The following is a 13,718-nucleotide window of genomic DNA, read 5'->3' on the forward strand; positions in this document are numbered from 1 at the left end:
CTATCCCACTATCTAACCAGGCAAGAGTAGCATAAGACAATGGAGGTTGATGATGGTGACTAGCTATCCCACTATCTAACCCGACAGGGGTAGCACAAGACTATGGAGGTTGATGATGGTGTCTAGCTATTCTACTGTCCAACCAGACAGGGGTAGCACAAGACTATGGAGGTTGATGATGGCGACTAGCTATCCCACTATCTAACCAGACAAGAGTAGCATAAGACTATGGAGGTTGATGATGGAGACTAGCTGCCTTCTTTCTAGTTCATCAACTTCAAATTAGGGACGGCTATGCACATGTAGGTCCTAGTGTCGTTTTGCACGAACATCTGAAACAAATAAACAGTAATTAAAAAGTGTGCATCATAAGGAATTATCTAAATCTTTATAGTTTCGAAGCACTGTTCAAACCTGATGATATGTTTATATAGATTTTAAGTATAATAATCAATTTCAAATAATATGGATATGCTTATAGTTCAGGCTAACGTTAGCCTTTAAGTCTAGATCGTGTAAGAGTTATATATATATATATATATATATATATATTGTTTATTCAGTCAAGCTTTTATCTGTCAAGCTATTTTCTTCCAATTACCCAAATCGCCCATTATATAATTTCATTCTTGTACGTAGTTTAAGGAGTTTATATAATATTTTCACTTACGATTATAAGTTTCCCCACCAAGGAAAAATTATTTTACACTTAGAAAGGCTATCAACTTCTATAAAAATAAAATAAAAAGTACCGTGTGCTCTGAAGTTTGAATTGAATAGCTTTACTGAAAATTTAAAATTATTTTTCTCCTTCTATTCCCCTTTGTCGAGTAAAGTTGTCTTATAATACGCAAGTAACATTTATTATGGAACCAGCGAGTTATGGAAAAGTAAGATTAAATTTTAGTTAAATTATCTCTTTTGCGAGTTTTAAGGTGATTTAAATATTTTAATAAGCATCTAGTAACATTCATTTAGTGTATAATTAAAGTTGGAAGGCTAACCAAATACATCCCCAAAGAAATTACACATGAAATCATGTATAACAACGAACTTAGTAATTTCGTTAAACAAATTTAAAAAATCCAAATTACAAAACTGGCATATTTAATGACATAAATTAAACACTTCCAAGAAATGAAAAAACCCGTTTTATGTACTGGAAGTATCGATTTATATTTTGCTTCACTCTAAGTACTGTAAAATAAATAGATGTTTAAGTTTGCATAACGTACTTGGGAAATGTTACTCAATCCAGAATTCGTTGAAAATATTTCTTGCTCAAAACTTGAAATTCACAAGGGACACGGAAGAACATGGCACAAACAATTTGCAGTCAAACGTAATTCTAATCAAAATTGTAGGACCAAAAAAACATTATTTTTTTTAAAATATAAATTAATGATTATAAATTTTCTCGACATATCAATATAAATGCAGTTTGAAAACGCATGCTTCTTCATGTTACTGAAGTGAATATTGTATGAGTAAATCATGGCATGTTGTAGACGATCTCAGTATTGTGCAAAAAGAAATACTTACTAGTTATGTATCTTCTGTTATATCTGTGTTTCAAACAGGTTGCTTTCAGTAAGGACCATTTATGTACTTCTTTTTCATTTTTCAATATTTTTATACTATTCATTGTATTGAAATATTAGATAACTTATCCTTTGATAAATACTTGATTGATTTCAACAGCTATTAGGTTTCAAAACATACAGAGTCATTTCTGTGCATACAGAAATAAAACACACACACAAAATATTAACTTTTGCTTATTTCTACATATCTTAAATAATTAAATAGTTCCGGTTGTTGGAAATAAAAGTCCTTACATTAAAGCACTCGTAGCTATGGTAACAGTGAAATTATATAAAGCTGGTGAAAGAGAGACAAACGTGTGTTTGACAGGTCTTACGCTGATAACACTCTTTTTCATGTAAGCGGCGCAAGGTGTAGTCTGCCGTGCATAGCGGTGAATCCTCGACACACCAGCTTCGCGTGTCAGGCTTATAACTAGGCACAGTGGATCTAAGGCATACAAGAGTAAGTACCAGGAAGAAACAAACTGTAAGGTGTTTCTTAGGGAGTAACTTAGAAACTGTAAATTCAGATTACCTTTTCTATACGTAAAATCTATGTAAATACAACAATGTATTATTTATAATGTTTTTACGTATTAATGACTGATTCATCTCTATACAACGCTTTGTACCTCTCTATTTCGGTGGACCAGGCGTTGCTCAGTGGTTGGGTTAACCTGTCTGTGAATTAGGTACTTCAAGATTTGCGTCCTGTTTGTTATTAAAATACGATCCTCACTTTGGTACCATGAGTGAGTTATAAGAGTGACGGGAAAGTCCCGATTCACTTTTCGGATAGACAAGAGTAGGTCAAGAGTTGGCTGTAGGTTCTATTGACTACCTTCTTTCTAGTCCGGTAGTCCAAATTAAGGACGGCTATGCATAAACAGACCTTTTGTAGTTTTGCGCGAATATTGTAATCAAGCAATCTATTTCGGCATTCTTAAAAAAATTCAAAACATATAGAACAATTATGAAAACAACGAAAAATAAATCATTCAAGTTTGGTATACGTAATGCAATACTGTTGCTAAAATATTAGTTGTAAAACGTACAGCATAAGAAAATCATAATATAAATCCTATTCAGACCTTTTGGAATGACTACACAAAATCTCCCGTAACTAGCTGGTAAATAATGACCAGCAATTATCCTGTAACACAAAACTAGCTGCAGACGTGTTTTTTTTTCAAAATCAATAAAAAGTTGTAACTAAACTTCTCTTTAATTTGTATTTCCTATAATGAATTACGACGATTCTTTCACTTCTGTATAAGGAAATATTCGTAGTAGATTAAGAACCAAGTGAAGTGGTCTACAGGTTTGTTCTTTATATCAATTTATGAAGTGCTAGGTAGAAGAACAGGACGTTATTTACTCATTAAACACTAGAATTGTTGAACCTCGGATTTTAGCCTTGTAAAGCATTAATACACAGAAATTATAGCTCTGTATAATATGTATTTGTATTTTACACGCTGCTTTGCGTATAACTTACTTTTGAAAAATACGTTTTGTGAGTGTGCACTAGTATGACCGAATGTATAGTTTTCGGAATGTATATAATGACAAAAACCATACTAAGAAAAAATAAATAAACCAAACGACTGTGTTCGTGAAAGTAAAACTTATGTCTCAAATCATACAAGATTAATAGAGTATTTTTTTGTTTTTATAATTGGTCCAAGTTTGTGTATGAAGGGATTGTACGTCATTAATAAGGGTTTTATAATGGTTTTACATGATTGATAAGGGCTTCACAATGGGTCCAAATTTGTGTAGTATGGGGGTTTAAGTGATTAATAAGAGATTCCTTTAAAACGGGTCGAAGTTTGTGTACTAGGGGGTTTTACGAGATGAATAAGTCCAAGTTTGTGTACAAATGGTTTTTAAATGATTAATCAGGGCGTCATAATGGTTCCAAGTTTGTGTAGTGAGGGGATTTATGTGATTAATATGGGGTTTCTTTATAAGAGGTCGAAGTTTATGTATTAAGAGGTTTTACGTGATTAACAAGGGCCTTATAACGAGTCCAAGTTTGAGTATTATGGTTTTTTATTGGCATTTAACGCTCGGAAAGGTCTATAGATATTATTTTGAATTGTTTTAATAATGTGTAATAACTATCTAGAAATCGTTGATTCTATATAAATTCGATATATGTAAGAAACACCTGAAAATGTACCACGTGACCAAGTTATTATGAAAATTGGTTCTTTCTAAAAGTATGTTTTAGTCATAATGTGTGCTCTAAAATGAATATACTTCCAGTCAGTATATAAAATGTTGATTTTTTCTTTGAAGCTATAAAAAAATTGAGATGATTCATTACCCGAAGAGTCGTAGCTGTGTGAGATCTCACTTCACTAAGTTAGTTAAAGTGTGGTATGACTCGTTTCAATAAGGTATCTGAAGAGCTGTATGGCTCAATAAGTTAGCTGAAGAGTCGTAGCTGTGTGAGATCTCACTTCACTAAGTTATTTAAAGTCTGGTATAACTCGTTTCAATAAGATATCTGAAGAGCTGCATGACCCAATAAGTTAGCTGAAGAGTTGTAGTTGTATGAGATCTAACTTCAGTGAGTTATTTAAAGTTTTGTATGACTCGTTCCAATAAGGAATCTGAAGAGCTCTATGATTCACTAAGTTAGCTGAAGAGTTGTATGACTCTCTTTAATAAGATATTTGAAGAGTTGTATGAGGTCTCGCTTCAATAAGTTACCCGAAGAGTCTAAACTTCAGATATCTCAATATAATATGAATTGAGAATTATCAGAGCTTTTGTAAGGGACTTAATCGGAGGTTTATATATATCAAAATAATTAGCAAATCTGTATTTGTAGGGCATATGAAACTTTTATGGTAAACAACATTTCGTAATTTATGTTAAGGTAATCTTTAGGTCGTTACACAGAGTCCGAAACATTGTGTATCTAGGTTATTTGGAAACTTGATTAAATGGAACGCAATTTTTTGTTTTGAGTTCATTAAGGAATTTCTACATTTTCAGTAAAGTTGAAGAAAGATACATTTCCTGTAAGGTTAAGTTCACTTGTTAAAATTTCTGTCATTGCTAAAGTATTTGAAAGGTTATTATATAATTATAGTTCGTTAATTTACTTGGAACTCTAATGATGAAGAAGTGATAAAAAACAAGCATCTAAACAGTTAAAATTAACTTCTTGAAACTGAGTTTCCAAGGTGAGATGAAACTATTTTATTTTAAACGCCGAGATCATATAAACAAATACATACATGTGAAACGGAAAATCACTGACGTGGCTGGTTATAAGTAGTTCTAGAATGCACTTTCCAAATAAATATGGTAGATATAAAAAATGTTTGTATTAAACTTCTAGACATACGATAAAAACTGATTACTTAACAAGGACACACCAGATATTAAAGTTTACACTCACACATGTTATTTCAAAGGCTACTTAATATACTACAGAAATATATATGTACATGTGTATCACTTAAACATGATGTCAATGAATACGAAGAAAAGTCAGATTTAATTAATTATTATTAGATAAAGTTTTACGTTATTGTTGACAGAAGACATATAAATACGCCTTGGGAAACATTACTGACAATTACAAATGCCAGCCAGTTATTTAATATTATATAGGGGGTTATGCTTATTGGAGTGTAAATAAAATATGTTTGAGGCAGTGGGAAACAAGGTCTTCCTTTGAGATGCGTATAACATTAATAATCACTTGTTAACAGTGCTGCGGTATTTATTTTAGCTGGTGTCGCAGTTTATTCTGGTTAATAGCGTTATATATGAGTTAAACATATAAACGAGCACCAATTAATGATAACCTGTTTTCTATGATCAGAGATGAATGCTAATTACTGAAAGACGAACTTTGAACCAGCATTAAGCTTCATGATCAGCGAAAGAAGAAAGTTAATCTCGCATAATTCGCGAACAAGAGTGAAATGTCCTTGTTTCTGCTTACACGTCAACTGAGTGCAAGATGCGTTGGACTTATGGAAATATTTGTACAATTATCATTTCCACTGACTTATTAACATATGCTTGTGTGTATATATTGTCATATCATTCATCCTTGACTGTTGTTCTTGAGCATTCACCAGCTTAACATTTGGTGGTGTTACTGGTAGGGCTGAGAGTATCGCACTCAAGCATCTAAAATCTAATCTAAAGTTTCTGCTAGGTTTAATTAAAGATCAGTATTGTGCATAACCAGTGAACCCTAGTAAAATTTGTTTGGGTCTGCATTTCTACATGACTGCATCTCTCTACGATGGGCGATATTTATATATATATAGAGAGAAAATGGGGCGGCCGTAACTACCACACAATGGCAAGACTATAACCCATTAATCTTCAATGTTCCCTGTACTTACGTATAAAGAGATAGACAACTGGTTGAAGCTGTCATCATCTTTGTCACTATACAATTTGCTTATCTAATTAATGCACGCATCCTATTATGAATTTAAATAACACTGAAATAATCTCTACCTTTCTGATTATGCGTTGTTCTTTTATTGAAATTTGAAACATTTCGTGAAAGAAATAATATATTCACCTTAGAAACATGGAAGCAACGTTTTCATGACAGCATTGCAAACGGAGCTATAAGAAACATGCAAGCAACGCCTCCATGATAACATTGAAAGGTGAGCTTTATAAAACATGATAACAAAGTTTCCATAATGTCACTTAAACTGACCTATCAACAGAGTAAAGTATTGAAGGTTATGTATCCAAAAAACATAACAATATTACATTTTCGCAAATATCGGGGTAGTGACAACTGTTTAACGTAAGGTTTGGTTGAATTAGGCGAAAACTTGTTTCAAGACGAACTACGTATTTAAATAACATGTTTTTTTTTAATCTGTCTGTTATCAATTTAAGTTACTAAAAACGTGTTTCATCACACAGTCAAGTTTAATTAATTATGATTTTGTTGCTTTTACTTAAATAACTACATATTTTCTGATCAATTAGGGAAATAACGTCGGCATTCCAGATTTTCATTAATTATAAGCAGCTTTAGACGTTTACATAATTTGATATATTTTCTCTCATACCTTTATTGGATTATGGATTATTTTCTGCATGTACCTTTGGTTTATACAAACAATCCTAACAATTCATTAGAAAGTGTTATTCCTTTAAAGTCTTTTAAATATACCCAAAACAGAAGAAATACTACATTTTAGACATTCAGTATTTAATGAACTTTCGTGATGCTACGGAGAGTCTTTTTACTCAGATTACATTAGTGAACGATCTGGAACTACTAAAGTTAATCATAATTCCCTTTTTCGCATACTCTGTTCAATAGAACTGTAACACGTTTCCTACAAGTTTCCTAACTCATTAATTCAAGACAGCCCCCTGTTGTTTCAAAAGAAAGTGCACATAATCTTCCTATCATAAATCAATTTTGAACTCGTGACCAATGTTACAGTGTTGCTAAGTTGGCTACAAGTCAAGTTTAAGTTTCTGCCGTTTAGAAAAATAATGCAAATCTTTAAAACACCACTCAGTAAATAAACATTTCAAATAAAGACAGAAGAGGGAACTAAAATTGTGAGAGGTGCTTTGAGCTGTATTTCTGTATAGTGTTTTCAGTGTCCTCACTGTTTAATAACACAAAAGCTGTTAGCCTCTTAACCTTAGCTCCTTGGAGCAGATCAAGTTACTATCATTATATATATATATAGGTGTGTGTGCATGTATTTATACATAATTTCTAAAAGCTACATGCATTTCTTGATTTTGTTTTTATAAAAGAAATTACGACATTTAATTTATTTCTTAGGATTTCTGAATAACATTCGTTTGTGTTTTTAATTTAAATAATTTAGTAAAGCCTATAATTTAATCAGAACTGTTACATGAGACTTAAACCGCACGTGTACACGTGACTGTTCTTTCTCGTTTGTTTGTTTTTTAATTTAGTTCTGATGTTAATCTAATAATTTGATTGTTTCTAATTTAAAATAACAATTTATTGTTATCAGAATGCTAACACCTGAAAGTCAATGCTTGACTTTGTTTACTTTATTTTGTCTCTATGGTTAATTTCGTTTGTTGCTATTGAACTTTCAGACAAGTATATTGGAATACCAAAGACTTCTAGAGGTTTGAGCTTGATTAAACAATGTATCGTGTACCTTCGCTAAAGCCATATAATTTCTTTTAGTCAAAAACTGAGGATTCCTTCTTAAGAAAAAATAGAAATCTGATTACAGCTAACAAATATATTCTGGAAAATCAATGTTCTAGTATCAAAATAACTCCAACAGAGGTCGTGCTTTTTGTTATAAAATGTGATCTCCTTAATTGAGGACTTTTATTGTTTTATCTGTTCTCTTGACTTTATTTTAATTTTTTTTTGTATTTTGTAAAGTAAACGTTGAAGGCGTTTTCGTTAAAATATGCCTTCTATTCCAATAAATAATATTTTCGAGTTAATCTGCGTTAAGTAAAATATTTTCAGGTTTGGGCCCCGTAAATTAAGTAGACTCCAGTGTACCATTTTTATTAAGTTGATTTATTGGGACATTTAATAGGTTAAACATAGAAAATTAATTAAATTTAACACTCCATTTCCCCGTTTCTTAACTTTGGTGTGCCACAAATGTGATATAAATAACTTCGTTGATTATTCCAGATGAGGTAGTTATATTTTAGTTAATATGAATGTTATCCATATGAAGCAGATAATGTTAGTGTTATATATGTAGCTATAAGGATGTATATTGGATAGACATTTATTTAACTGTACATAGATATACATGATCTCGGAAGCTTTCAGGATACTTGTGTGTATTTGTAGTTTACTGGAATTAAACTATATGGAGTATTCTGTGTTTGTGTTTTTAGTCGCTATAACAAAAATAACAAAAAGTTGTTTTCTCTATCAGCAGTATTTTCGAAAAATGCTTCACTCATTGTTTCATGTTTAGACATTTATTGATCACGATCCTTTTCTAAGAACAACTTACCTTAACTTGTGTTGATCAGATCCCATTTTTAAGAAATCTTGTCGTCACTATTTCATGTTCATAACTATGTTGATCACGTCTCCCTTTCTAAAAAAAAACAAAAAACAAACAAACAAAAATACTCGCTTTCCTCTTTTTCATGTGCAAAACAGTGTTGATCACATCCCCTTTCTAAAAAAATCTTGTCTTCGCTTTTATATGTTCAGAACTGTGCTGATCACATTCCCTTTTTAAAAAATCTTGTCGTCACTATTTCATGTTCAGAACTATGTTGATCACGTCTCCCTTTCTAAAAATAAATCTGCTTTCTCTTTCCAATGTTCACAACTTATGATACTTTTGAACTACTGAATTTGATTGGAACGTGCTGCAACTTCGAAATTACTTGAATAAAAGTGTTTCGTGTTTCTGTGATGACGTCAGGATTCTAACATTTTACATATATTCACGAAAGTGGTCCTTTATATTGATCAATGCATTGTACCGAAAAATGTTTTATATATCGCAGACTTAAATTTACATACTGGCAATCACGGCGTGAAAATATTGAAGAATATATATAATCTATATTCTGCAGTCCAGAAATGTAGTGGTAGCTGCAAGCACAAGATTCAAAATAACAAAATTTACAAACAACAATGAATTGTATATTTCTAAAATTCTTTCGAGCATCTCAGTTGCTTTGGTAATTGTATAAAATCTTTTTTTTGATCTTATTCAAAATCCAGATTTTTGTGCAGAATAAATTCAAATATCCAAATTGAAGTCTTAAGTAAAATTTAGTGTCTTCCAAAGTTAAGGTAGATACAGACGGAAAAACTAATAACCAGTTTCGTATTACAGTAGTATTTGAATTTTCGTAGTGGATAATCATTAAGAAACTTAGAATTTGTAATGATAAGTCGTAAAAGACGACTGTGGTAAATGACAAACAAAGAGAGAAAAAGTCAATTACGAAGGAAAAAAAAACGAAGTACAAATATGATATTTTTAATTTTGTTTCTTAGTTAGCTAATATATATTTCTGTAATAACTTCCATATCAATTTATATTATGCTATAAGTAACCTCTCCTAAAATTTAATCCCCAAAACCATATTAATTTTAACAGTTATAAATACTAATAAAAATTAGAAATAACCTGTACTAAAATCTAATCATGAAAACCATAAAAGTTTATTCATTTACTTAAGTATTAGTAAAAATTAAAAATAACCTCTTCATAATATTTTCATGAGTAACAAATACAATACAAAATTACAAGTAACTTATCCTAAATTCTAATCATGAAAACCGTAATAATTCAATGAATTAAATAACCTCTCCTTAAAATAATCATGAAAATTGCTGTATTTTTTCAGTTATAAATGATATTAAAAATTACAAATAATCTCTTCTAAAACCTAAACATGCAAACAATAATACTTTATAGGTTATAAAACGTCTCTTGGTGGGACAGCGGTAAGTCTTTAGATTTACAACGCTAAAATCAGGGTTTCGATTCCCTTTGGTGGACACAGCAAATAGCTCGATGTGACTTTGCTATAATAAAACACTTACACACACACGGTTAAAAATGAGTAAAACAATCATGCAAGTAACTATAGTTTCATAAGTTATAAAAATAATAAAAAATTACAAACAACATATGTTAAAACCTTTCTATGAAAACCGCAATAATTTCATCAGTAATAAATATTACGAGAATTATGAATAACCTCTCCTGAAACCTAACTGTGAAAAAGCGTAATATTTATAACAACAAAAGCATAACCACCAAAATATTTTTCACTAAAATTACAACAAACTTTCCCTAAGATCCACTCATGAAAACGATGTTTTTCATAAGTGATAAAATAACTACGATTAATAAACATCACCTAAAATCTAATCATAAAAACAGTCATAGTTTCATTAAAATCACCTGTAAAGCTTTGCCGGTACATATTACTGGAGGTGGTGTGATGGTGTAGGGATGTTCTGATGGCAAGTTATGTTTTCATTCTTTTATAAGATGATAATAAAAGTTAGACTGTAGCTGATTGTTGCTGGTATTCTTGTCCAGCCCATGTTTTTCGTCCACTCTAATAAAAGAGGGTTCTTCCAAAACCATAATGAAAGAAGCTAAAATCGTAGAATCGTCCAAAGTCTGTTCAAAGAGCATGGTAACTACTTCAGCCATATTCCTTAGACCATATATATATATATATATGTATAGTCACAGAATCACAGACTGCACATTTATCATTTTAATCATCACTTGACACTAACACCCAACTGTAGACCACAAATATTGCAGAATGAGCAATAAATCGTAGTTCAGAGGCAGTAATCTAGATCTTCTGTTACAATTGCTACTAGAATACCATTAAATCATTAGAGGAACATTGAAACATCATCATTAGAATTTTACAGCATTATTGTTAACGTAAGTTCTGGATACCTTCTATATAATATGTGGAAATGGAACATAGAAATGTGGTATTCTCCAGGGAAATTTATTTCCTCGCAAGTATTAGATAGGCCCACTTGATAATAGCGAGATCTAATAAGAAATGTGAGATTAATCTGAGTTTTAAGGTTTATATTAGAAGATAGACTGACCACGTTTGATTAATAAACACAATCTTTATTCACAAATAAAAACAAAACAGTGTCTGTTCCAGGGTCCAGATCCGTAGCTTTCTTGTTCTTGTAAAAGACTTCTGTAGAACTATACAAAAACATGGACCGGGTAAACTGGGAAAGAATACGTGCTTCGATAATGCAAGAATGCTCGTGTCTTCTCTCCTGCGACGGTGTCTCCACGTGACTGGTCATTTTCTCACAGCATTCGTCGGCTATAAATGTAGACATCATTCATTCATCCAGTGAAGGACATTACAGTCATTGACCCAACTTTAACATTTATGTGAAGTTGTAGTGATATCCCCACGGACAGAGCAGTTGTTATCTACTATCGAAAACAACAAAGACAGAAGGCAGTTAGAGCAAAACAACTTCAAAGGTTTTCTGGACCACGTATTTTGTCAAAAACTGCGTAGAAACTAGCTACATGGAATATTTTAAAAATTATTACATCAAAAAAATAGGTATGAAACATATGATATGCCTGCAAATCATAGATGCATTAATCATAATTCATTTTAAAACTAGACTGATTTTTGTTTTGCTAATTATTTTACAAACATTTATGAAACATGTCAATGTTTTATAGGAGAATAGACTATAAAAGTCATAAAGTTTTTTTTTTTTCAAAAAGCTATTATACATTGTTTTCACTCCTGCATAATTAGGAATAGTATAACTTGAAAATGTTTCTCTGATTTTCATCAGATATGACAAATAGTTCAAGGGTACCTAAATATCCAGATTGTTAACCTTTGTGAACGTAGCTTAAAGTTATGAGAATTAATAATAAATAAATAAAAATAAGGAAGAATGTGTAATGCCAGGGCATTCAGGCAACCTGGGATGCGACAGCCATCGTAGTGGTTAAGAAATGTTATTTATATAAGAAAGCGCTCGACAAAACTGTTATGATGCGAAATAGATTAGCTTGGTGGAGTGTAATGTTTGACCAATTATGATTATGTCACAAGAGATCAGAATTAGTATAAGGATTTTTAACACTATGTTATTTGTTTCGCATCTCAATACCACAATATGTCAAGAAATCATGATTCTTCTACCAGATATTATGATCACTTTAACCTCTTCTTAGCCTTGACTAATTAACAAAGATAACTGAAAGTTTCAAAAGCACTAGCTGGTTGTTTAGTCAGTCCTTTTTAATAACGAGCTGGTTAACTCAAAAATGTAATATATTGTGTTAAAATATGATTGTCAATAGATAAGCTCAAAAGTATTCATAAAATGCAAATTCAGGATGTATACTACAGAAAATAATTTCGAACTCGGAGAAAAAAGAAAAGAAACAGACAAACAAAAATGAATAAATAACAATAATTTTAATCACAGTTATTATGCACATGTCTATTTACCCAGACTGGGTGGTTTGCTATTTTACAGACTGGCTATACTGGCTGTTATGGTTGAAAGGAGTCTTTGAAACATCCACACAGGACTAAGACAATAACAATTCTACTACGTGCATATATGACAAAGACAAAGAGAACTCTGATTCACCAAAAAAAATCAGACTAAACGTTAAAAGTGGGATACACCAGAATCAAACATTGCATACATCACCACCTATTAGAAACAACACTTACCATGAAAAAAATCCTCTAACTCATATCAATTTGTACAAGAATCTGCGCTACCCTTATAGATGGGCTTGTCTCTCTATAGGAGGTTTAGACACAAAGCCAAAGTGATATAGCATTTGGTGTATGCAAGCTTCACCTGAGTAAACGGATTATATCATGTTTATGACCTATCAACACTTTTAAGAAAAACTTCATACTACATGCAGGACATCTGCCCAAAAACGTGCAAGAAATTACACGAATATGTGTAACTAAAGATATATTCTAAACTAGATATGGAGAGGTAAAATTCCTGACTGTTTTAGTCATTACAATGCGTTATATATGTTAACTTCTGTTAATTGTATTTTAATATACATTTCTGAACTTTAAGATATCCCGAAACACTACTGGCTTTATTGTAATGTTAGACGAACTGTAAAAACAAAACAAAAAAATTCTACAGACACATAAATAAATAATTTTAATTTCAGTAAATATAATGTTCTAAGAAATAAGTAAATGAGAGAAAAAAACTATTATTTTCTACAAAGCAAATTGATAGAAAAATAATAATAACAGCTTCCTTTAAATCTTTGGGTTGAGAAACATAGCGTGCGTCACCAGTAGTTTGTTTGCACTTTCATTACGTCACCGGTCATACTGTAAATTAAGTGTTAAGAAATGTTAGTGTACACTACCTTCTCCGGAAAAATTTTAGTTATTGCAAAGTTTAAAGAAGTGAGCTAAACTGTTTGGACTAATTTAAGCAACTCTTATGTTTAGAAAAGTAAATTAAATGATCTTGAATAAATTTACTTACCCTGAAGTTTAAAGAAGTAAATGAACTCTCTGCTATAGTTTGAACTACATTGAAGATTAAAAGAAGTAATTTTAGTTACTTTGATGTTTAAAAAGTAA

The 13,718-nt window shown here is 31.2% G+C and overlaps 1 protein-coding gene across 6 annotated transcripts in view; it reads left to right on the forward strand.

The window, feature by feature from the left end:
- Positions 1 to 8,448, forward strand: part of LOC106462300 — a 111,887-nt gene extending 103,439 nt beyond the window's left edge. For all 6 annotated transcript variants that reach the window (XM_022389504.1, XM_022389508.1, XM_022389506.1 and 3 more), the window contains one exon: positions 109 to 8,448. The gene's annotated coding sequence lies outside the window, so the exon portion shown is untranslated. The remainder of the gene's footprint in view (positions 1 to 108) is intronic.
- The last annotated feature ends 5,270 nt before the right edge of the window (positions 8,449 to 13,718 follow it).

Source organism: Limulus polyphemus, unplaced genomic scaffold, assembly GCF_000517525.1.
Source record: "Limulus polyphemus unplaced genomic scaffold, Limulus_polyphemus-2.1.2 Scaffold1137, whole genome shotgun sequence".
NCBI lineage: Eukaryota > Metazoa > Arthropoda > Merostomata > Xiphosura > Limulidae > Limulus > Limulus polyphemus.